General features: G+C 40.6%; 1 long non-coding RNA gene across 1 annotated transcript; it reads right to left on the bottom strand.

The window, feature by feature from the left end:
- Window positions 1–4,476: 4,476 nt before the first annotated feature.
- On the bottom strand, window positions 4,477–23,717 carry LOC142164861 (uncharacterized). The gene is made up of 3 exons (XR_012695938.1): window positions 23,348–23,717; window positions 22,630–22,712; window positions 4,477–4,777 (listed from the first exon to the last, which is right to left on the bottom strand). It is a non-coding gene; the product is annotated as an uncharacterized LOC142164861 (long non-coding RNA).
- Between the last annotated feature and the right edge of the window lie 1,216 nt (window positions 23,718–24,933).

The following is a 24,933-nucleotide window of genomic DNA, read 5'->3' as shown; positions in this document are numbered from 1 at the left end:
TTCCAGTACTCATATCTAACTTTAATATCTTAGGGTGCACCATCTAGGTGTCTCACGAGGAGATCTTCTAGCACACTTGCAATATCATTTGGAAATGTCATCTAATACAAACAATCCATAACCATAGGGTCCTGATGTTCCGTCCTTTTCTTAAACTACACTTGTTATCACCCCCAAGGCATAACGGAGGTGGTTACGGCCAATTGTACATATCTCTGTTACTGTTGAGGGTAACTCTTAATGCTTATATTTTTCTGCCGGAACTGTAATTCCGATAATCTTCATTAACTGGGTGTATTGTACCCTTCTTCACCTTGTTTCTTTTACTTCTTAAAAGCATTGTCTTTTACCATAAAGGTGGATAAATATTCTTGCCTTAAAGTCCCTTATTAAGAGTATTACACCTTTCAATACATCTATGATTTGCTAAAGATCTCACTTTTACTTATCATAAGCAAGATGCAAAATCGAGTTCCTCTAAATCAATAATCCCACATCTATATCTCTTATCGATCGTCTTTCTGAATGTAGGCATCGTCTTATTACGAATAGAAGTTCGGGACTCGAATTCTTATAAGTGAGCTCTACCACACGATCTAGAGTAAGAAGAAAGAGTGACCGTCCTGAATGCCCTGTAGCCTCCTGCTTATAAGTGTGGTGCACGACACACCCATAAACAAGACTCTACTAGACATGGCTTGTAGACTCCCTAGGAAAGAACTGCTATGATACCACTTTTGTCATGACCCAAACCGATGGGCCGCGATGGGCACCCGGTATCTTACTCAACCGAATACCAACGTAATGTATCTTTCTTATTACATCATCATATACACATGTAATACGGGCCTAATAGGCCAACATGATCCTTTATAAACTCAAAACATAGGCCAACAAGGCCGTACAATCTTTTATGTACACGACATATGTCTACAAACCTCCAAGAGTACATAAACGTCATAAAGGTCGGGACGGAGTCCCGCCATACCAAACAATACACATCTAAATCATACCAGCCAAACAAGCAACTCCGAAGCAAATGGAGCGCACCAACATCTTCCGCTGAGCTGATAGCCTACTTGGAGGGCTCTCGACCTGTCTATCAGGACCTGCGAGCATGAAACGCAGCGTCCCCAAGTAAAAGGGACATCAGTACGAATAATGTACCGAGTATGTAAGGCACATAAATAAATACATAAGAGACATGGAAGACATATAGAGTACATGACTCAACCTATAAGTCTGAATAGCTTTGTAAATCATAAATTACTTTTAGCGTCATGCATATGCGTATGAATGTCATGTCGTGTATAGGTACGTGTTTCATAACATCATCAGCCTCTGAGGGCATCCCATCATATCATATCGGCCACTATAGGCAAAATCATCATCATATACCAGCTGATCAGGTGGTGGTGCATATATAACGCCATAACCTTTCCCATATCCCATATATATATATATATATATATATATATATATATATATATATATATATATATATATATATATACATATATTTACATATATACGCGTATATAACGCCGTTTGAGTACATACATATATATGCGTATATAACGCCATTTGAATCATATTTCAGCCACTGTGGGCAACATCATCATCATATACCAGCTGATCAGGTGGTGGTGCGTATATAACGCCGTAACCTTTTCCCATATCCCATATACATATATTTACATATATACGCGTATATAACGTCATTTGGTCATGGGTTAATGCATATGAATGCAATACATGAAAAATACATTAAAAAAATCTTTCGGAGCTTCATAAGTTGATTTTGCCTTTGAGTAACATTATAAAGTACACTATTTTCAACTTTCATATTTTCCTGAGACCCATGAACAGATGATAAAATATTATGACATACGGAAATTCAAGAACATAGATATCTCTTATACTTCTATGAATAGAGTCATTCATGGAATTTGTGCATTTGCACGTTTCGTTCGTATCATATGAATCATGCCAAAAGAAAGAAGGGATAGCGTCAACATACCTGGAGATTACACCTACGTTGGATGAGATATCCTTAACGACAATGTCTTCCATGATATATGCCTCACGCTAAAAGAGAATTTTCTTGATCTCATCATTCCAATATTTTCCAACGCTATGCAAGTTCTGAGAGAATTAATGTGCACTCTAACTTAGCCATCATGGCTTAATCCTATTCCAACAATAATCTGATGGAATAATATTCTTGAAATGGTGAAAACTATAATTTGCTTCTAAAGTTTTTGTGAACATTGAACCAAATAGTATAAAACTTGTTCCAACCGTTTTTTGAAGCTTCTGGCTCTTTATTTCAACCCAAGAGAGATGGAAAATCTTGAAGTTGAAATGCTGATCGACATTTTGATTTTGGAAGGATACATTTTGATTCCTTTTTGAATCATGTTGGACTTTGTAATAATTAGACAACTTAGATAGTTGTCCATTTCATACTTATTCTTGTCTAGGTGGCAGCATAATTGACTACTTAGTCACTTCCATTCTTGTGGCTTTTTGCCATGTGGGGTGGGGTGGGATATTAATTATTAAGTTTTTATCCACTTATTAGTTAATCGGGTAATGTTTCGTTACCCGGTAATTAATCAATTACCCGTATAATTTAAAAATTTTCTCAATTTAATTAAATACTACCCTCTTCTAACATACCTTGTACACCTTACTATCATGGCCATGTAGTACCTTGTATGACACTAGTCCATAAATACCAGGTATTTTAGCTCGGGCCGTATTTTATCCCAAAATGCCAAACTTGGACAAAATTCATTTTCTTTGACTTGCTCTCCCTTCACCTTTATGAATTTATTAATCACTTGTGAAATAGCATAATCCTTATAATCCCCAAATAATCTTTTTCTTGGATTAATGGACTGATGTCAATTACCTTACGATAAATTCAACGTAAAATACTTCATGGTGCAACATTGTTGTAATTTATTACTACGAAGTGTAACATCCCGTAATGTAATACTGCTGGGTGCAACACTGTCGTAACTTAATACTACAAAGCGTGACATCACCGTAATAGTTTACTGCAAGACGTAACACCATCGTAATATATTACTGCAGAGCATAACATCGTCGTAATATAATACTATGAGACGTAATATTGTGGGACGTATCATTGACGTAATATTGCGGGGTGTAACAGAAATAATTTGAAAACCAAAATAACAAACTGAAATAGTGTTTAAGATGCCGTCTGGCATATAACAGTGCAAAATCTCAACCTAACACTTCCCAAAATCCGGAACCCCATGAATAACAAGCTAAGAGATACATAAGAAGCTCTAACTCCAGAAGTGTCTGACAAAAGAAAACACATAATGGCTATACTATTATAGAAAGAATGAAAGGGACTCCTCGGTCTGTGAACGTGGCAGATATACCTCGAAGTTTGTACAGAAGCACCTCGCCTCAAGGGTGATAAGACTAAGTGGAGGTACCTGGATCTACACATGAAAAACATGCGCAGAAAGGGCATGAGTACACCACAGCGGTACTCAGTAAGTGGCTTGCCTAACCTTGTGTGGGGGAAACTCCCCTTAGGATTTCGTATTATTAATATTTGAAATGCCTTGCACGTGAGGTGACGAGTGCATACTTGTTCTAATTGTTGAAAATCCAATTTTCTTTATGTAATTTTAATTGTGATTCTTTTTCCTGTTTATACTACTTGCAATTTAAGCCTATTGTTAGCTTAGGGAAGCATGTCTAATTGACTTAATTGCTTTACTTGCTCAAACTGCCTTAGTTGGATTATGTGCACCATGCTAGGCTAGATGTACCTGTTTTACCTTAGTATGGAATTTGAATTGAGTTGTGTATTCTTCGTGTTGTTGCTGTGTGTTTGCTTTGGGACTATGGGACGGTATCCCGGTAGACCCCCCTACATGTTTACTTTGGGACTATGGGACAGTATCCCGGTATATCCCCCGACACATTTACATTGGGACTACGGGACTACACCCGGAAGATTCCCCCTATACTGGATATTTACATTTGGGACTACGGATCAGATTTTCGGTAGATCCCCGTGCATTATGAGTTGGACTACGGGACTGCACCCGGGAGATCCACTGGATATTTATATTTGGGGGCTACAGGACGGTATTCTGGGAGATCCCCGGTAGCTATCTTTGTATTGAGCTGTATTTCTTTGTGTGTTTACTTTGCCTCTGTAATAGTTGTTGCTGTTCTTTCTATCTTGTGTTACTTTTACTGTTATACTTATTTATACTATTTTTGTTCTATAATGTTAAACCTTATATTTTATTTAACCTCACTTTTGTCACGCCCCAAACCTGGGGAGACCTGGGGGGCGAGATCGGCACCCAGTGCCTCACCTATCCTTGCGTACCAATTTGCAACTAAGGGACTCTGAACATATGATGTCATACTTTAGACATGGACCACATTGCAAGATAACTGTGAATGCTGACTAAATGTCAATATAAAACTGGGCCTACAAAGCCATCATAACTATTACAGCTGACAAACCAACCAAATATACATACAAGGCCTGCAAGCCCAACATATTGCACTTACAGACATGATATGTCTACAAGCCTCTACTGATGGATATACTATGACCGGAACAACTCCCCGGCCTACTTATAACATATATACATATATATACAAGATGTACATAAGGCTCTAGACCCGGAAACTGGCATGAAGCTTACCAATCAAGCTGAACTCGGGCAACACTTATTGAAGAGGACTACCCGTCTGTCTGTCTAACCTGCACGTATGAAATGCAGCGTCCCCAAAAAGGGACGTCAGTAAGAAATAATGTACTGAGTATGTAAGGCAATATACTGAAAGCTGAAGCTGAAACTGAACTGATAATATAATAACTGCAAGTAGCTGGAAGTCAAAGATAATCTAAAGATATGCTTACCTGCTGATACTGACTCAACTCTCTTAATATAGTAAGTAAAATAGTTGTCCGACCCTATAATGCTCGGTATATATATAACTGCTCTACCGTAGTAGGCTCGCTCGTAGGCGCTCGACCATAGTACTAGGCTCTATATCTCGACCAACTGGGCTCGCTCATAAGCACTCGGCCACAGTAGGCTCGGTATATAACTTACCATCTGATCAGAGGTTGCCCAATAGGGGCCTGCCCATCGATTATAGCTCGATGGTAATGAAAATACTTTTAATACTGTATATGTGTAAATTCTTTTCTCTCTTGAGTGGAAGAAGAAAATACTCAATTAAATATGAAGTCCCAATAAGGAGAATATTGTAACTTACAAAACTAGGAAAATATACGTAATTTGTGAGACTAGCAAAATATACGTAAATTCCGGGATATGAATATTTCTTTATGGCTCGTTATCAAACCTGTGTAATAACATGATCATGCTAAAATGAAGGAAAATCTTAGCCTTAACATACCCGGAATAGGAAAAACTCATATAACACTCCATTGGAAACCTTCGTGGATTGAACTTAGAACCCAAAAATCGGATTAAGCCTCTGCGCTTTGAAATTTGAACGAAGTTGCTTCTGATGAAGCTTTTGTTTTGAATCAAAATGCTTCCGCTTCAACGTTTCCTTTATGAAAAATTAACTTCCAACCCTTCAAAGTAAGAATGGAATCCTTCTTGATTTCTTTAAAATTTTCAAACTAAAGTTTTGTGACGACCCGTCCAGTCGTCTCATGAGTTACCGCTCCATTTCCCCCATTTCACTTTCTTTATGCTTCTTTATCCGTGTTTTTGTGGTATTGGGTTGGTCGGATCGAGTCCGAAATGAGTTTGGTGAAGTCTGAGACACTTAGTCTCTTTTAAGAAGGCTTAAGTTGGAAAAGTCAACCGGATGTCGACTTATACGTTAAAAGGCTCGGAAGTGAGTTCTGATGGTTCAGTGAGCTTCGGGAGGTGATTTATGACTTAGGAGCACGATCGGAGTGGGTTTTGGAGTTGTAGAGAAGATTTAGGCTTAAATTGGCGAAATTGATATTTTAGCGGTTTCGGTTGATAGGCATGATTTTGATATAGGGGGCGAAATGGAATTCTGAGAGTGACAGTAGCTTTGTTGTGTCATTTGGGATGTGTGTGCAAAATTTTAGGTCATTTAGACGAGATTTGATGGACTTTTTGATTGAAAGTATAATTTAAGAGTTCTTGGAGTTCTTAGGCTTGAATCTTATGTTAAATTGGTGATTGATGTTGTTGTGAGCGTTCCGAAATTTTGAGCAAGTTTGAACGATGTTATGGGATGTTTCGGGAGTTCCGGGTAGGTTCCGGGGCAGGTTCCGGGATGTTTTAGGCCGAAAATCATAGCTGTAGCAGGTCCAGAAGGGTTGCAGGCCTCGGAACCCACCCACGCGGTCCGCATAAAAAGAAGTGCAGCCACGATATATGTTGTGCGGACCGCATAAAATGAAGTGCAGCCGCGGTAGGTGTTGTGCGGGCCACACAAGATGCATTGCGGCTGCGGTGGGGGACATTTCACCGGTCCTACTTCGAAAGCTCATATCTTTTGGTCTACAAGGAATTTTGAGATGATTCAAAAACGAAAGTTGTATCCCTTCGTGTCTAGTTTCCAGAAAGGTAAATATATCGCAATTTGTACATCTGTGTCGAAATTATGGCAAAAATACTAAACCCTGTCACTGTAGAGGAAAGCTTGTGCGGCCGCGGTCGTTTTTGTGCGGACCGCACTGGCTTTGTGCGGACTGCGGTCGATTTTGTGCGGTCCGCGGAGGTGGAAATCTGTGGAGTACTCTATAAATACGAGATTTTTGGTTTTATTTGATATTTTGACCTATAGAGCTCGGATTTTGGCGATTTTTTGAAGATTTTTCAAAAATTCATCGGGGTAAGTGATTCTAACTCAGATTTGGCTAGAGTACATGAATCTATCATTGAATTCATCATTTAATTCGTGATTTGGGATGGAATTTGGGAAGAAAATTGAAATCTTTCAAAAATGTAAAATGATGATATGAAGGACCAAATGGTATAGGAATTGGATAATTTTTGTATGGTTAGACTCGTGAGAGTATAAGGATTCTAGTTTTGTGAATTTTTTCAAATTCCGAGATGTGGGCCCGGGGGTCGGGTTTGACCAATTTTTGGAATTTTGTGGTAATTCAATTGTCTTCGCTTGGGATTTGTTCCCTTAGCATATTATGACGTATTCGTTCTGATTTTGGATAGATTCGATACACGCGTGGAGGCCGATTCGACGGGCAAAGGCATCGCGAGTTAGAGATTTAGCCGGTTCGAGGTGAGTAATGATTATAAATGATGCTCTGAGGGTTTGAACCCCGGATTGCACATCATAGTGCTATATTGAGGTAAGGCACACGCTTGATGACGAGTGTGGGGTCGTGTACTATTAGGGATTGTGACTTGGTCCGTCCTGATTGATGATTTTACCACGTATTTGACTGAAACTTATTTGTTATCATTATGATTTGGGTTGATTGCCATATTTGGGCTTCGTGCCAACTATTTGAACCCTTTGGGGATTTTCATTACTATTTTCTCATTGTTTTGACTTATTAATTGAACTCGGTGTTATTATTTTCCACTGTTTTACTACTCACCCATTTTACTCCATTTTGAGACTTAAATAATATTTTAAATGATGTTTTGGGCTGAGAAATACTATTTTACTAATACTCGAGGGGCTTGTGAGTATTTTTGACTGAGTAAGGCCGATGGCCTAGTTATGAGGAAACACCGATACTGATTTGAGGCCGAAGGCCTGAGATATGTACGCCCTGACGTGGCTTGTTGATATTGTTTATGAGGCCGAGGGCCTGAGATATATACGCCACGAGGTGGCTTGATTGTTATGAGGCCAAGAGCCTAGATTTGATGCCACGAGATGGCTTGATATTGTGCTTGGGCCGTAAGGGGCCCCCTCCCGGAGTCTGTACACCCCTAGTGAGCGCGGGTACCCATTGTGATGTGAGATTGAGCCCGAGGGGCTGACACTGTTCCGAGATTTGAGCCCGAGGGGCTGGTATTGTCCCATGTGATTGCCCGAGGGGTTGGTACTGTTCTGAGATGTTGCCTGAGGGGCGGTTTTGTCTATATTGTGCCCGAGGGGCGAACTTTTATTTGTTTACTTACCTGTTAATTATTTGTTTTACTTGTTAAAAAGGGATTTTACTTGATTCTTCACTGTTTACTGGTTTTAAGTGATTTTTACTGCTTCAGTATATAATGCCTTGTGTTTTACGTGTTTTCTTACTTTCAGTCATTATTTATATTTATTACTCACTAATTTGGAGTACTCACTTTACTTCCTGCACCGTATATGCAGATTCAGGCATAGCAGGTCCCGATCTTGAGTGCTGATCCTTCCAGTCCATGCGGTGTTTCGGAGACTGCGAGGTAGCTGTTGGCGTCCGCAACCCCCGTGTCTCCCGTATCTTATTATTTCTAAGTTCTTCAAACAGTTGTACCAGATATTGTATTTAGTAGACTCGTATCAGGATCCTTTGTTGCTCATGACTTATGACACCCCGGTTAGGGCTGTGTCGGGTTGGAAATTCCGCTTTGTTATCTCTAATTCCGCTAATTGTGCTATTAAATCATGTTTGAACTGTTCTTATGCTATTTAACTGCTTAAAAGGATGAAATGTGTTAGACTGGCTGGCCTTGTCTTCACGAGAGGTGCCATCACGACCGGGTTTAGGGTTAGGGTCGTGACAAGTTGGTATCAGACCTAGGTTACATAGGTCTCACGAGTCATGAGCAGGTTTAGTAGAGTCTTGTGGATTGGTACAGAAACGTCTGTATTTATCCTTAAGAGGCTGCAGAACCTTTAGGAAAAACTTCATATTCTTGAAATTCTTGTCGTGCGAACTTGTTGGTTCGAGTACTAAACTTCTGTCATTCCATTCTCTCACAGATGGTGAGGACGCAAGCTATCGGATGAGGTGGGACACCACTAGTGCCACCAGCTGAGGCCACCAGAGGCTGCAGACGCGGTCGTGGCCGCGGCAGAGGTAGAGCGGCGAGGGCAGCACCTGTTGATCCACCAGCTGCCCCAACTCAGGATCAGGCTCCAGCAGCACCAGTTCAGGCACCAGCTATGCCCATCGTGATCCCGGGTCTACAGAAGGCCATGGCACAGATCTTATCAGTTTGCACTGGCCTGGCTCAGGCAGTTTCAGCAACCACAACAGCAGCTACTTCACAGGCTGGGGGAGGTAATCAGACCCCCACTGCTCGTACACCTGAGTAGGTAGTGCAGGGACTTCAGACGTCGGGGGTACCTCTAGCCCAGCCTGTTGCACCTGCTCAGGAGTTTGTTGTGCCAGCTATGCCGGATGATGAGCAGCGTCGTCTTGAGAGGTTTGGAAGACTCCAGCCTCCGACGTTCAGCGGAGCAGAGGGCGAGGATGCCCAGGGTTTCTTGGATAAGTGCCAGCGGATGCTCCGTACAGCAGACATTCTCGAGTCTAGTGGTGTGGCATTCACTACCTTTATGTTTTCTAGGGTTGTCATCACTTGGTGGGAGGCGTATAAGAGGCGTAGGCCTATGGGAGTAGCAACCCTCACTTGGCAGGAGTTCTATGTTCTCTTCCTCGAGAAGTATGTGCCGCAGTCCCACAAAGAGGAGTTGTGTAGGCAGTTTGTGTGGTTGCGACATGGGGATATGACTGTGTCACAGTATGAGTCGAGGTTTTCTGAGTTGGCTCGTCATGCCGTTTGGATGGTTCCAACAGATTGTTAGAGGATCAGGAGATTTGTTGATGGCCTTACTTATCATCTCTGTATTATTATGACCAAAGAGAGAGAGTGATGGGTGCTACGTTCGAGGAGGTGGTTGATATCGCCTGTGAGATTGAGATGGTTCGCCGTCAGGAGCGAGAAGAGAGGGAGGCCAAGAGGCCTCGAGGATCGGGCAGTTATAGCGGTGCTCCTTCGAGGGGCCAATTTCAGCATGGTAGAGGCCGTTCTTTCAGGCCTGCTCAGTCATCCCGCTCGGGTCATCGTGGGGCTTCTTCAGGTTATGGTTATCATGGATCTCAGCAGGGCTAGTCATCACTCAGCGCCCTCCCAGATCAGAGTTCATCTCGTGCCCGATCAGCTCAGGGCTCTTCTATGTCGAGTTCATCTGCTAGTAACTCTGGTGTGAGGGGTTCCCTTCAGTCCCCTTCTCCAGCACCTGGGAGTTGTTATGAGTGTGGCGAGATGGGCCACATGTGGAGGCAGTGTCCTTTGTCGGGTTGCTAGTTTGTCTCAGCAGAGGGGTCAACCCTCGACTTCTGCTCCAGTTACTTCACCACCTGCCCAGCCAGCTAGGGGCGGTGGCCAGGCTCATTTCTATGCACTCCCACGCAGACTTGATGCTACTGCTTCAGATGCTGTTATCACAGGTATTGTTTCAGTCTGCCATAGAGATGCCTCTGTATTATTTGATCCCGGTTCCACCTTTTCTTATGTGTCATCATATTTTGCTCGTTATTTGGGTATGCCCCGTGAGTTTCTTGCTTTACCTATACATGTATCTACTCCAGTGGGCGATACTATCGTTGTAGACCATGTGTATTTGTCATGTTTGGTGACTATTGGGGGTCTAGAGACCCGAGTGGATCTATTACTATTGAGCATGGTGGATTTTGATGTCATTTTGGGCATGGATTGGTTATCTCTGTGTCGTTCTATTTTGGACTATCACGCTAAGACAGTCACATTGTCTATGCCGCGGATCGAGTGGCGCGGTGTGACTGATTATGTTCCTAGTATAGTGATCTTTTTCTTGAGAGCCCAGCGTATGGTTGGGAAGGGTTGTCTTTTATACCTAGCATTTGTGAGGGATGTTAGAGCTGAGACTCCCAGTATTGATTCTGTTCCAGTTGTGAGGGATTTTCCCGATGTGTTTCCTGCAGACCTGTCGGGCATGCCACCGGACAAGAATATTGATTTTGGTATTGACCTGGTGCCGGGCACTCAGCCCATTTCTATTCCGCCGTATCGTATGGCACCAAAGGAGTTGAAAGAATTGAAGGAGCAACAATAGGAGCTCCTAGATAAGGGGTTCATTCGGCCTAGTGTGTCACCTTGGGTGCGCCGGTTCTGTTTGTGAAGAAAAAGGATGGCACAATGAGAATGTGCATTGATTATAGGCATTGAACAAGGTAACAACTAAGAACAAGTATCCTTTGCCTTGCATAGATGATTTATTTGACCAACTTCAGGGAGCGAGGGTGTTCTCCAAGATTGATCTCCGTTTAGGTTATCACCAGTTAAAGATCAGGGACTCGGATATTCTTAAGACGGCTTTCAGGACCCGATATGGTCACTATGAGTTTTTGGTGATGTCTTTTGGGCTGAACAATGCCCCAGCAGTGTTCATGCATTTGATGAACAGCGTGTTCCGGCCGTATCTCGATTTATTCGTCATAGTCGTCTTTGATGATATTCTGGTGTATTCGCGCAGTCAGGAGGAGCACACGGAGCATTTGAGAGTTGTATTGCAGAGATTGAGGGAGGAGAAACTTTATACAAAATTTTCCAAGTGTGAGTTTTGGATTAGTTCAATGGCTTTCTTGGGTCACGTGGTGTCCAGCGAGGGTATTCAGGTTGATCCGAAGAAGATAGAGGCGGTTCAGAGTTGGCCAGACCGTCCTCAGCCACAGAGATTCGCAGTTTTCTTGGTTTGGCAGGCTATTATCGCCGGTTTGTTTAGGGATTCTCGTCTATCGCATCGCCCTTGACCAAGTTGACTCAGAAGGGTGCTACATTTTTATGGTCGGACGAGTGTGAGGAGAGCTTTCAGAAGCTCAAGACAGCTTTGACCACAGCTCCGGTGTTGGTTTTGCCATCAACTTCAGGTTCATATACCATGTATTGTGATTCTTTTGAGATCTGGGATTAGTTGTGTGTTGATGCAGGAGGGTAGAGTTACAGCTTATGCTTCTCGTCAGTTGAAGCTCCATGAGAAGAACTACCCTGTTCATGATTTGGAGTTGGCTGCCATAGTTCACACATTAAAGATTTGGAGGCATTGCCTGTATGGCGTATCTTGTGAGGTGTTCACTGATCATTGCAGTCTTCAGCATTTGTTCAAGCAAAAGGATCTTAATTTGAGGCAGCGGAGATGGTTGGAGTTGCTTAAGGATTATGATATTACTATATTGTACCATCCGGGAAAGGCCAATGTGGTGGCCGATGCTTTGAGCCAAAATGCAGTAAGTATGGGGAGTTTGGCATGTATTCCAGTTGGGGAGAGACCTCTTGCATTTGATGTTCAGGCCTTGGCCAATCGGTTTGTGAGATTAGACATTTCAGAGCCCAGTCGGGTATTGGCGTGTGTGGTTTCTCGGTCTTCATTATATGATCGTATCAGAGAGCGCCAGTATGATGATCCACATTTGTTAGTCCTTAAGGAAAGAGTTCAGTATGATGATGCCAGAGATGTGACCATCGGCGATGATGGGGTGTTGAGGATGCAGGGCCGGATTTGCATGCCCTATGTGGATGGGTTTCGGGATTTGATTCTGGAGGAGCCCCATAGCTTGCGGTAATCTATTCATCTGGGTGCCGCGAAGATGTATCAGGATTTGAGGCAACACTATTGGTGGAGAAGAATGAAGAAAGATATTGTGGGATTTGTAGCTCGGTGTCTCAATTGTCAGTAGGTGAAATATGAGCATTAGTGACCGGGTGGCTTGCTACAACAGATGGATATTCCTGAGTGGAAGTGGGAGAGAATCACTATGGACTTTGTTGTTGGACTTCCACGGACTTTGAGAAAGTTCGATGCTATTTGGGGTAATTTTGGATCGGCTGACCAAGTCCGCGCACTTCATTCTTGTGTGTACTACCTATTCTTCAGAGTGGTCGGCAGGGATTTATATCCGGGAGATTGTTCGTTTGCATGGCGTTCCGGTTTCCATCATTTCAGATAGAGTTACTCAGTTTATTTCGCAGTTTCGGAGAGCTGTGTAGAGAGAGTTGGGTACTCAAGTTGAGTTGAGCACAACTTTTCATCCTCAAACGGACGGGCAGTCCGAGCGTATTATTCAGATATTGGAGGACATGTTGCGTGCTTGTGTTATTGATTTTGGAGGGTCATGGGATAAGTTCCTACCGCTTGCAGAGTTTTCTTATAACAATAGGTACCAGTCGAGTATTCTGATGGCTCCATATGAGGCTTTGTATAGGAGGCGGTGCAGATCTCCAGTTGGTTGGTTCGAGCCCAGCGAGGCTAGGCTATTGGGGACTGATTTGGTACAGGATGCTTTGGAGAAGGTAAAGGTGATTCAAGAGAGGCTTCGTACAGCGCAGTCAAGGCAAAAGAGTTATGCTGATAGGAAGGTTCGAGATGTGTCCTACATGGTTGGCGAGAAGGTTCTGTTGAAGGTCTCACCCATGAAGGGTGTTATGAGATTTGGGAAGAAAGGGAAATTGAGTCCTCGGTTCATTGGGCCTTTTGAGGTACTTCGAAGGATTGGGGAGGTGACTTATGAGCTTGCTTTGCCACCCAGCTTGTCGAGAGTGCATCCGGTATTTCATGTTTCTATGATCCGAAAGTATATCGGGGATACGTCTCTTGTTTTGGACTTTAGTACGGTTCAGTTAGATGATGATCTGACCTATTATGTGGAGCCAGTAGCTATTTTGGGTCGTCAGGTTCGGAAGTTGAGGTCAAAGGATATAGCTTCAGTGAAAGTGCAGTGGAGAGGTAGGCCCGTGGAGGATGCTACCTGGTAGACCGAGCGGGAAATGCAGAGCAGATATACTCACCTATTCGAGGCTTCAGGTATGTTTCTTAACTCGTTCGAGGACGAACGTTTTTTTAAGTTGGGGAGGATGTGACAACCCAGCCAGTCGTCATGAGGTACCGCTCCGTTTCCCCCATTTCATTTTCTTTATGCTTCGTTATTCGTGTTTCTGTGGTATCGGATTGGTCGGATCGAGTCTGGAATAAGTTTGGTGAAGTTTGAGACACTTAGTCTCTCTTAAGAAAACTTAAGTTGGAAAAGTCAACCGGATGTTGACTTATGTGTTAGAAGGCTCGGAAGTGAGTTCCGATGGTTCGGTTAGCTTCGGGAGGTGATTTGTGACTTAGGAGGACGATCGAAAAGGGTATTGGAGTTGTAGAGAAGATATAGGCTTAAATTGGCGAAGTTGATATTTTGGCGGTTCCGGTTGATAGGTGAGATTTTGATATAGGGGTCAGAATGGAATTCTGAGAGTGACAGTAGCTTTTTTGTGTCATTTGGGATGTGTGTGCAAAATTTTAGGTCATTCGGATGAGATTTGATAGACTTTTTGATCGAAAGCATAGTCTAAGAGTTCTTAGGCTTGAATCCTATGTTAAATTGGTGATTGGTGTTGTTGTGAACATTCCGAAGTTTTGAGCAAGTTTGAACGATGTCATGGGATGTGTTGGTACAATTGGTTTGAAGTTCCGGGAGTTCCGGGTAGGTTCCGGGTTGTTTTAGGCCGCAAATTATAGTTGTAGCAGGTCCAGAAGGGTTGCAGGCCTCGGAACCCACCCATGCGGTCCGCACAAAAAGGAGTGCAGACACGGTATGTGCTGTGCGGACCGCACAAAATGAAGTGCGGCCATGGTAGGTGTTGTGCGGACCACACAAAATGCAGTGCGGCCGCGGTGGGGAACATTTCACTGGTCCTACTTCGGAAGCACATATCTTTTGATCTACAAAGAATTTTGAGATTATTCAAAAACGAAAGTTGTAGCTCTTCATGTTTAGTTTTCAGAAAGGTAAATATATTACAATTTGGGCATTTGTAGCGAAAGGAATGGCCAAAATACTAAAACCTATCACTGCAGAGGAAAGCCTGTGCGGCCGAGGTCGTTTTTGTACAGAACGCACTGGCTTTGTGCAGACCGCGATCGATTTTGTGCGGTTCGCGGAGGTGGAAATCTGTGGGGTGCTCTATAAATACGAGGTTTTTTGGGTTTTATTTGATATTTTGACCTAGAGAGCTCGGATTTTGGTGATGTTTCGAAGGTTTTTTTCAAGAAATTCATCGTGGTAAGTGATTCTAACTCAGATTTGGCTAGAGTACATGAATCTATCATTGAATTCATCATTTAATTCGTGATTTGGGATGAAATTTGGGAAGAAAATTGTGAAATCTTTCAAAAATGTAAAATGATGATTTGAAGGACCAAATGGTATCAGAATTGGATAAATTTCGTATGGTTAAACTCGTGAGAGTATAAGGATTCTAGTTTTTTTAAATTTCGAGATGTGGGCCGGGGGTCGGGTTTGACCAATTTCTGGAATTTTGTGGTAATTCGATTGTTTTCGCTTGGGCTTTGTTCCCTTAGCATATTGTGACATATTCGTTCTGATTTTGGATAGATTCGATGCGCGTGGAGGCCTATTCGAGGGGCAAAGGTGTCGGGAGTAAGAGATTTAAATGGTTCGAGGTGAGTAATGATTATAAATGATGCTCTGAGGGTTTGAAACCTCGGATTGCACATCGTAGTGCTATATTGAGGTGAAGCACACGCTTGATGACGAGCGCGGGGTCGTGTACTATTGGGGATTGTGACTTGGTCTGTCCCGATTGATGATTTTACCGCGTATTTGACTGGAACTTATTTGTTATCATCATGATTTGGGCAGATTGCCATATTTGGGCTTCGTGTCAACTATTTGAACCCTTCGGGGATTTTTATTACTATTTCCTCACTGTTTTCACTTATTAATTGAACTTAGTCATGTTATTTTCCACTGTTTTACTAGTCAGCCATTTTTACTCCGTTTTGAGACTTAAATGATATTTTAAATGATGTTTTGGACTGAGAAATACTGTTTTACTAATGCCCGAGGGGCTTGTGAGTATTTTTGACTGAGTAAGGCCGAGGGCCTAGTTGTGAGGAAACACTTATACTGGTTTGAGGCCGAGGGTCTAAGATATGTACGCCACAAGGTGGTTTGTTGATATTGTTTATGAGGCCGAGGGCCTGAGATATATAAGCCACGAGGTGGCTTGACTGTTATGAGGCCGAGGGCCTAGATTTGATGCGACGAGATGGCTTGATATTGCGCTTGGGCCGTAAAGGGCCCCTTCCGAAGTCTGTACACCCCCAGTGAGCGCGGGTACCCATTGTGATGTGTGATTGAGCCCGAGGAGCTGGCACTGTTCTGAGATTTGAGCCTGAGGGGCTGGTATTGTTCTATTTGAGCCCGAAGGGCTGGTGTTGTCCCATGTGATTGCCCGAGGGGCTGGTACTATTCTGAGATGTTGCCTGAGGGGTGGTTTTGTTGATATTGTGCCCGAGGGGCGAACTTCTATGTGTTTACTTACCTGTCAATTTCTTGTTAAAAAGGGATTTTACTCGATTCTTCACTGTCTACTAGTTTTAAGTGATTTTTACTACTTCGGTATAGAATGCCTTGTGTTTTACGTGTTTTCTTACTTTAAGTCATTATTTATATTTATTACTCACTGAGTTGGAGTACTCACTTTACTCCCTACACCGTGTGTGCAGATTCAGGCCTAGCAGGTCCCGCTCCTGAGTGCTAATCCTTCCAGTCCAGGTGGTGTTTCGGAGACTACGAGGTAGCTATTGGCGTCTACGGCCCCCGTGTCTCCCTTATCTTAATATTTTTATGTCCTTTAAACAGTTGTACCAGATATTGTATTTAGTAGACTCATATCAGGATCCTTAGTTTCTCATGACTTGTGACACCATGTTTAGGGCTGTGTCGGGTTGGAAATTCCGCTTTGTTATCGCTAATTCCGCTAATTGTGCTATTAAATCATGTTTGAACTGTTCTTATGCTATTTAACTGCTTAAAAGGACGAAATGTGTTAGACTGGCTGGCCTTGTCTTCACGAGAGGCGCCATCACGATCGGGTTCGGGGTTAGGGTCGTGACAAGTTTGCTATGGATTGAAATCTTGGATGAAAATGGTTCTGCTTCTTAACGTTTTTGGTTTTATAACAAAAATAGAATGTGGTTTGATTTTGGGTAGCAAAGTCATGTTGATAACATTTGAATAAGTTGCTGAAACTTCCTTCTTCATTTTAGAGATTTAAAAATGAATTTGAAAGGTTTTCTTAACCTTTAGGAGTAGGCCCCACTTTTTAGGTTAGTTGGACACCCAATTCTCTAAGAATGATACCTTGAATAATAATATAAGAGTCATATATTATGACTTTGTGGGCTGCCACGTTTTGGCTCCTTAGTCTTATCCAAAGACGTTGATTAATCAACCATTATTTATTAATTAACTAGTTAATTCCACCATTATTCAATAATTCACCTAATTAAGGATTATCTCAAATTACTTAAAATACTACTCACTTTTAACACACCTTATGCACCTTACTACCATGGTCATGTAGTACCTTGTATGACACTAGTCCATAAATACCGGATATTTTAGCTCGGGCCGTATTTTTTATCCCAAAATGCCAAACTTTGATGAAAATTCATTTTCTTTGACTTGCTTCCCCTTTCATCTTCACGAATTTACTCATCACTTGTTTGAAATAGCATAATCCTTATAATCTTTAAATAATCTTTTCCTTGGACTAATGTCAATTACCTTACGACAAATTCAACGTAAAATACTGCAGGGTGAAATAATGTCATAACTTATTACTGCGAAGTGTAACATCATCGTAATGTAATACTGCTGGGTGAAATACTGTCGTAACTTAATACTGCGAAATGTACCATCATCGTAATGTATTACTACAGAGGGTAACATCATCGTAATATATTATTGCAGAGCATAACATCGACGTAATACTGTGGGGCGTAACATTATTCCCTCTTTGAAACATTCGTCCTCGAATGTTGACTGATGCACTTATTATTTTCATAACTTATATCTTCCGAATACTTTAGAACTTCCCTTTCCATCTAGGCGACTGTTCTGTGAATAAGTCCAAAGTCTAAGGCATTCCCCACTTAGGCTTCCTTCTCACACCATAACTTGTAGTCAGAATCCTTTCAATCTCGTAACTGTTGCTACCTTTCATCATGCAGCCTGTACGATTTTGACCTTGTAAAGGTGCCCAATCTTTAGGCTTCATATTTAGAGCATGATAAGATGTCCCTTTGGGAATCTATGAGTATATTGAAGTTCTTAGCTCGGTACTTTTTTGAATTTACGAATATTGCTATATCTTATCGCACATGTCCGTTTAGCCATCCGTATGAATTTACTACCATAACTCTTACTTTAATTTAACATTGCTGAGGTCTGTTACCAAATCCCAGCTTACTCTTGTTGCTTATTCCATATGTATAAATTTAATTCCTTTAATGCTTCCTCATTACTGCCCATCTTTAGAATGACGGCATAATCTCATCTCATACCTTGTGACTTTTGTCCATCCATTATTGATTCACCTCAATATTGATCTACAATATACTACTGATAACTTGAAACTTCTTACGTAATACTTTTCCACTAGGGCTTACGTTACATCAAGGAATATTCGAAGTGATTCCCATAATCGTAACATAGTGTCTCAATGTGATTCACCATATGGGGGTATCCTAATTTCGTGCCGCCAGCGAAATCTTTTCTACTTCTCTTCATTTTTTTTCAAATCATTATTTAAACGAAGGCCCAAACATCATTCTTTATTTGTCACAATTATACCCTCATTTTATTACCAGGTCAGTATTTCATTCCTTCTAAATACTATTAATCTTAGACTCCTTTGAGTTCATTCAGAATATACTGAACTTTCAATAACTTAGAGAAACCATTATCTCTCTTGTTTCCATGGACTAAATCCTGAGGACTTATCCATGCTCGTCACCTTTTCACTTGCCTTTCCTCATCCTTACTCATGTTTCCTTAAAACTTTATCGCTCTACCATACTTTAGCTTGCGACTTATATATATCCATTTATACTACTCGCAAATTTCCTTCAACTTGCTTGAACCATATATTTCCTTATGTTATTCTAGAATGTCAAGCGAGACATCACATCATCTCCAACTTTTCTCTACTCTATTAACTAGATCTCTCAGTATTTAGAAACCATAGGCTAGAAGACATGTTGCCGAAGATGCCGCTATCACTCCTAGTTATTGGATCCCCGTGCTTATAGCCTTCTATCCGAAGTATGGACTATTCAGGATCTTCTGCCTTTGAGTATCTCGTACGTTGTTCACCTTTACCTTACTTACCTTAAAATTTCACATCGTATCTTCTATCTCTTTCCTGACCTCCCTTTCACCTAGGTGTAATTCTTGTCCATAACTTGAAGCTCTATTATAATACTCGCACCTCTACTACATACACAATCCGATGGGATCTTCGTATTGACTTCTTATGAGGCTGATACTTCATCTAACTAGATTTTTTGTAGAGCCATTATAGATTATAGTTGTTGTATTATTTCTCTTGAACATCTGATATTAAGAGTGATTCTGTCATGTTCTCAAGAACAACTTCTATAATTTTTCTAGATCCAATAATCAGACTTCTGATTTACTTGGGTGATATAATTCTTTAGCTTTCTCTTCCTTCCGATCAGCCTTTATGTAGGCTTAAGCTATCTTCCGATCTATGGCTCATAGTATCAGTTATTACCTTAGCCTTTGATGGGCATTACGGAATATCCATGATACAATCTTCTAACAATTCAATCCTTTGTCTATTTCATAGGCTCAATTCTTCTTTTAACTTATACCAGAGTTTTCTATGGCTGTATGATTGTCAAAAAATATAATGCTCCAAAATCTTGAGTGTATCCATAACGTACTAACTCGGGATCATTTATCGAATAATTCCTTTTATTCCATCTCAGCTTTCTTTAAACGTGTGCAATTACTTTTCATGGTCTTTCTGCCCTATGTTGTGTGCATACTTAACTAATCCTAGTTCCCATACATGCCGGAATTTTTGTGCAACTCATATAGTCTCAAATATTACCTTCGATCTTTCTCCCCGTTCGTTAGCCACGGTAGGTGCCACTTTCTTTTAGAGGACATACAATTTTTGTTGTGAGACTGCTTTTACATGACCACCTCTTTATTAGGTCACTGTGCTTAGGTTGAAGCCTTCTTCCTTATTTACTTAGCTAGTCCTTCATTGTAGTACTTAGGGAGGATCCCCTGACTCTTGTAAAGATGCGATCTTATTATATCATATACTCGACGGACCTTCTGCTGTCCTTCCTTGCCTATACTTATTCGTAGTTACTTATCTCCATGCCCTTGTGCTTGTGGGGTTGCTTCTGGACTGATATTTTGAACGTCTTCCTAGTGGCACTCTCTCTTATTTTTGTAACTCTCATACAGTACCTTTTTAACTTCTCCAACTCCTATATGAATATATCTCAAGTATTACAATGTCATAACTGCGGGGTTGAATTCTCCATGTTGGGGTTTACTACATTTATCTTGCATAATTTGCTGATTTGTCTGTAACTTCTTGTCTAGTCGTGACTAGGCTCTTCCTGAATCAACTACTAACTACTCTTTGGCCCATTCTCATGTTAATATTCCGCAAAATCTTTCTTGAGTTATTTCCTTTATCTTAACTTATTTCTCGCACTAACTCCTTTTCTATCAATAACATCTCGGGAAGGGACCCTTACTTTCTCTCATTGACGTCGTATTTGCATAATGTTCAGGAATTGTAGCACATAGATAGAAGCTGAATAAGTGTAATATCATTCCTTTTTCGTGTTTACCACATTCTTCATTTACCATTTCATGCTTACTAGAACCACTTGATTCTGACTTCATGCCATATAACTCCATATTACCCTCTTTAGGGGAGTACTAAGATTTAGCACTACGATTATCTACCTGTAGATGTTTTACCTCTTCAGCCTTGGCATCTTCTCACATCATCGACGACCCTTACTCGCCTTGCAGTAATCCTTCTGTACCAAGAAAACAAAATTTCTTACTTGCGAGGGTGGTACTTAGTGTAACTGGCACACATAGTCCCTTAAGCTTAACTTTGCTTACATTTCTTGCTTTAGGGAAGCGTCTTCCTGAATGACCATTTTCTGAATTTCTCCTAAATCGTTTTATGTTGTCCATTCTACTATCGCCAGAACAAAATCTGAAATTCTCATGATGCCGACTATTATCAAATCACTCAGTCCCTAATTCTTTTTTTAGTTTGTCCTGTTCACCAATTATACTGATTTCTATTACTCTGGAATCTAAATTTTCCTTTAGGTAGTCGCGTTGGAGTCATGAGCTCATTTATAGAAATGACGATATAACTTTATAGCCTATACTCTTTTGTTGTCTTAAGGACTGTCACCCCTCGTCCCTTCCTTCACCTGACTATAGACTCTGTAATACTGTCATCATTTTTTTTCATGCCGTCGTTATCCTTGTATCACACCTTATTCATAATGCTTCTTTATCTCTCTTCTTATTTCCCTGCTAATATTTCTGCCTATCACTTTCTTTTAAAAACTTCAACATGACATTCTTTTGCTTTTAGTTCCCCTTGCTTCATCCATTGACTCTTCGGATTGCCAAGCATTCTCGTTCTACTAGGGATGTGAGCCATACTAAGGTATTATTTATCCCTTCAAGGCTTCTAGTACCTATATTTGTAGTACTCATATCTAGCTGTACTATTTTAGAGTGCACCATCTGGGTATCTCATAAAGAGATCTATTAGTAAATTTGCAATATCCTTCGGAAATGTCAACTGACGCAAACAATTCATCCATCATATCTTATTATACTAGTTCTGTTAACCCCCATAGGGCATATCTGGAATTGGTACGACCAATTGTATAACCTCTATTACTATTGGATATAACTCAAAAAGCTTATACTCCTCTGGCTCAATTATAAACGCTGTTAACCTTCATTAACTAGGCACCTCGTACCCTTCTTCATCTTGCTTTTTTTGCTTGTTGAAACTTGTATTTATCTTCTTAATCTCTCATTGTCTTTCACCACAAAGATGGATAAACATTCTTGCCTTAAGGCTACTTATCCGGAAGCTTGCACATTCCAGTACACCCATGATCTGCTAAAGACCTCACATTTACTTATCGTAGGCATAATACAAAAATTCAATTCCTCAGACTCAACTCGTCCACAACTATCTCTCTTTTCAACCTTCATTCCAGATGTAGGTATCTTCTTATTATGAATAAAAAAAATTTTGGAATTTGAATTCTTATAAGTAAGCTCTACCACATGATCTAGAGTAAGAAAAAAGAGTGACAATCCTAAATGCCATGTAGCCTCCTGCTTATAAGTGTGGTGCGCGACCCACCCATAAATAAAACTCTATTAAACATGACTTGTAGACATCCCTAGGACAGAACTGCTTTGATACCACTTTTATCATGCCACGAACCTGGGGGGCGAGACCGGCACCTAGAGCCTCACCTATCCTTGCGTACCAACTTGCAACTAAGGGACTCTGAACATATGAGATCATACTTTGTCCATGGGCCACATTGCAAGATAATTGCGAATACTAACTAAATGTCAATATAAAACTGGGCCGACAAAGCCGTCATAATTATTACAGATATAAGCGTCTACTGATGGATATACTATGATCGGAACAACTCCCCGGCCTACTCATAACATATATACAGATATATACAAGATGTACATAAGGCTCTAGACCCGGAAACTACGAAAGGCATGAAGCTTACCGATCAAGCTAAACTCGGGCAACACTTATTGAAGTGGCCTATCCGTCTGTCTGTCTGACTTGCATGCATGAAATGCAGCGTCCCTAGAAAAGGAACGTTAGTATGAAATAATGTACTGAGTATGTAAGGCAATATACTGAAAGCTGAAACTGAACTGATAATATAATAACTGCAAGTAGCTGGAAGTTTAAGATAATATGAAGATATGCTTACCTGCTGATACTGACTCAACTCTCTTAATATAGTAAGTAAAATAGTTGTTCGACCCTAGAAGGCTCGATATATATATATAACTGCTCTGCCGTAATAGGCTCGGTCATAGGCGCTCGGCCATACTAGGCTCTGTATCTCGACCAACTAGGCTCGCTTATAAGTGCTCGGCCACAGTAGGCTCGGTATATAACTTACCATCTAATCAGAGGTTGCCCAATAGGGGCCTGCCCATCGGTTATAGCTCGATGGTAATGAAAATACTTTTAATACTGTATATATGTAAATTCTCTACTCTCTTGACTGGAAGAAGAAAATACTCAATTGAATATGAAGTCCCAATAAGGAGAATATTGTAACTTACAAAACTAGGAAAATATACGTAATTCGCGAGACTAGCCAAATATACGTAAATTTCGGGATATGAATTTTTCTTTATGGCTCGTTATCAAACATGTGTAATGAAGCGATCATGCTAAAATGAAGGAAAAACTTAGCCTTAACATACCCGAAATAGGGAAAATCCGTATAATACTCCGCTGAAAACCTTCGTGGATTGAACTTAGAACCCAAAAATCGGATTAAGCCTCTGCGCTTTGAAATTTGAACGAAATTGCTTCTGATGAAGCTTTTGTTTTGAATCAAAATGCTTCTGCTTCAACGTTTCCTTTATAAAAAATTAACTTCCAACCCTTCAAAGTAAGAATGGAATCCTTCTTGCTTTCTTTAAAATTTTCAAACTAAAGTTTGCTATGGATTGAAATCTTGGATGAAAATGTTTCTTCTTCTTAACGTTTTTGGTTTTAACCAAAAACAGAATGTGGTTTGGTCTTTGGTAGCAAATTCATGTTGATAACATTTGAATAAGTTGCTGAAACTTCCTTCTTCATTTTAGAGATTCAAAATGAATTTGAAAGGTTTTCTTAACCTTTAAGAGTGGGCCCCACTTTTTATCTTAGTTGGCCGCCCAATTCTCTAAGAATGACACCTTGAATAGTGATATAAGAGTCATATATTTTGACTTTGTGGGATGCCATGTTTTGGCTCCTTAGTCTTATCCAAAGACTTTGATTAATCAACCATGATTGATTAATTAACTAGTTAATTCCCCCATTATTCAATAATTTACATAATTAAGGATTATCTAAAATTACCTAAAATACTACTCACTTTTAACACACCTTATACACCTTACTACCATGATCATGTAGTATCTTGTATGGCACTAGTCCATAAATACCGGGCATTTTAGCTTGGGCCGTTTTCTTACTCCAAAATGCTAAACTTTGACGAAAATTAATTTTCTCCGACTTGCTTCCCCGTTTATCTTCACGAATTTACTCATCACTTGTTTGAATTAGCATAATCCTTATAATCTCCAAATAATATTTTCCTTGGACTGATGTCAATTACATTACGACAAATTCAACGTAAAATATTACAGGGTGCAATACTGTCGTAACTTATTATTGCGAAGTGTAACATCATCGTAATGTAATACTGCTGGGTGCAATATTGTCGTAACTTAATACTACGAGGCGTAACATCATCGTAATATATTATTGCAGAGGGTAACATCATCGTAATATATTACTGTAGAGCATAACATCGATGTAATACTACGGGGCGTAAACTCAATCAACAACTGTATAATCAAGCAAAAAACAAAGATAAATATTCGAGGGAGGAAGGTGATCTCCCTTACGGTCGAGTTACTTAAAAGGCCGATTTGTGTCTATTTATGTGGGGATTAAAGGCCTTGGCCTCAAAATAAAAATGATAAAAACAATACACACTACTCCATGAAGCAAAAAGAAAGTTTGACATGCTTGAGTAGTCTCAACTCTAGGAGAATGCTCCAGAAACTTTTAGGCATCATAATATAACTTCGTATTCCAAAATCAAGATAATAGTATTGAAAGCTTTGTCGTAAAAAACATGAAAGAAACTGCTTATAATAACTCTTCTTTTTAACTTCTTCTGTTCCACAAAAGATCCCTACAAATAGAGTAATGATTGAAAATTTGATTCATATACAGTTTGGATATGAAGATACGTTTGAAGGAAGAAAAAGTAATTTATTACTACTTTGAG

The sequence above is a fragment of the Nicotiana tabacum genome, chromosome 10, assembly GCF_000715075.1.
Source record: "Nicotiana tabacum cultivar K326 chromosome 10, ASM71507v2, whole genome shotgun sequence".
NCBI lineage: Eukaryota > Viridiplantae > Streptophyta > Magnoliopsida > Solanales > Solanaceae > Nicotiana > Nicotiana tabacum.
The sequence above is the reverse complement of the archived record's forward strand: the minus strand, read 5'-3'. Positions and strand labels throughout refer to the sequence as shown.